The following is a 1,959-nucleotide window of genomic DNA, read 5'->3' as shown; positions in this document are numbered from 1 at the left end:
ATATATATATATATATTTTTGATATAGCATGGGATTGGAAAGCTATAGATGGTTATTAAGAATTACAAATATAATTATAAAGTAGATAGGAGGCATTATTATATATTATTATAATATTGAGATGCATAAGAAAGTTGGGAAGTGTACCTACAGTAACTATAAAAAAAGTGGACATTGCTGCAATTATATTGCTTAGTGGATTAGAATTAATGATTTCTAGTGTTAGAAATGTTGCACTAATTTACGTAAGTAGTTGTTTATGAACTTCGTTATTATTATAATTATTATCACAATTTGAATTATGGTTGGTAAATGGAGATAAGTTAATTAATAAATAAACATAATCCATTAGTTAATCATAGGAAATAGTGTTGTTGGGGTGTGGATCGATCACGGTGTTGGCGAACTTTTATTTTCCATTTATAATATTGTTGGTAACTTGTCAATTATCAGGGGTTCTATTGATTCGTTAACATGTAGCGGTGTAGATTACATAAAACTATTTCATAATTATATAAGAATGATATGAGGGTGTAAGTGCTGGTGAAGGATTTTGAGAACTAAGTGTGGTGATGGAATTTTAATGATATTGGAAAAGAAAGAAAGTTAAGTGGAGCCAATGGTTATTATTAGAAATAATATTATTATATATAATATGGAGGCAACATGTAAGTTGAGGCTTTTGGTTATATAGTGCACGTATGAGTGCACAATTCAATGTGGACCGGCGCTGGTGTAACAACCCATTTAGTCGGTTTGAGCAGTAGAATTATTTTTGATAAATACTTACTGGGTCGACGGACCACGCGACGGATCTTCATGGTCACGACGGACCGTCATGGACTCCGTCGTCCCATACTTGTGCAATTTCTTCGGCTGCTCTCTTCACTACCCTCGACGGCAAGTATGACGAACCGTCATAGGCACAACGGTCCGTCGAGCGTCTTCGTTCCAAAACACTTCAACTCTTGGAATCTGGGTACTGGGATTACTTCTCTGAACTTCGTGACGAACCTGCAGGACGGACCGTCATAGATGCGACGGACCGTCACAAGCTGCGTAACCTCACACTTGGTCAGACTTCCGCTAAATTTTAAATGGGTGTTTTGGACTATTCGTAATTATAATTATGAAATTAGTGGGGTAATTTTAATAATTGAGTTAGTTGGGGGTTAAAGGAGATAAATTTAAAATTAATAGTGGGTCACTTTTATAATTTTAAACGATACAATTAGGGTGATAACTAATCTGTAGAAAAGAAGAAATATAGACGCGTAAAAACCAAGTGAGGGGAAGGTTGTGCGGCTACACCAAAGATCAACTTGGAGTTCTTTTAGAGGTAATCTTCTTTGTTAATAGTTAACATATATAATCGTGGATTAATTATCGTTAGCGGGTCTTTATGATGAATAGTGGAAAAAGATTAAAGAGAAATTGAATAGTGCAAAGTTGAGGAACGTACTGATCGAAAGTTGACAATTTGTTGTGGGTTTGTTCGAGTTATGGCAGTAACACAATTGGGGGGATAATTATGGCATCTTGATGGTCAAGAATTTATGTTAGTGGATAGGAAATTGTGATTTGAGACGAAAGAATTTTACCGTAATTAGATAACATTAGTTAGTTTAATTTGGTTAATGTTAAGGTATAGTATATCATATAAGTTACATTAAAGTGATGTTAATGGAAGGAATTAAGATCTATCCTTAGGTTTGAATTTTGAAAAATTGATTATATAATTAGGTGAGTTTTTGGGTCTAGGCTAAACATAGACTAATCTGAGTGTTTATAGACTCGTTAACTTACAAATTGTGCATATATATATACTTGATAGATTGGAAAGGTTCGGAGGCAATAAGGAAAGGAAAGGCATTGGAGAAGTAGTTACTCGACTTCAATTATTCGGTGGAGGTAGGTTATGGTTTATTTCTATGTGATAGATAAACTCTAAATAGCGAT

This window comes from Solanum pennellii, chromosome 5 (assembly GCF_001406875.1).
Source record: "Solanum pennellii chromosome 5, SPENNV200".
NCBI classification, from domain to species: Eukaryota; Viridiplantae; Streptophyta; class Magnoliopsida; order Solanales; family Solanaceae; genus Solanum; species Solanum pennellii.
Note: the sequence above shows the minus strand (reverse complement) of the source record.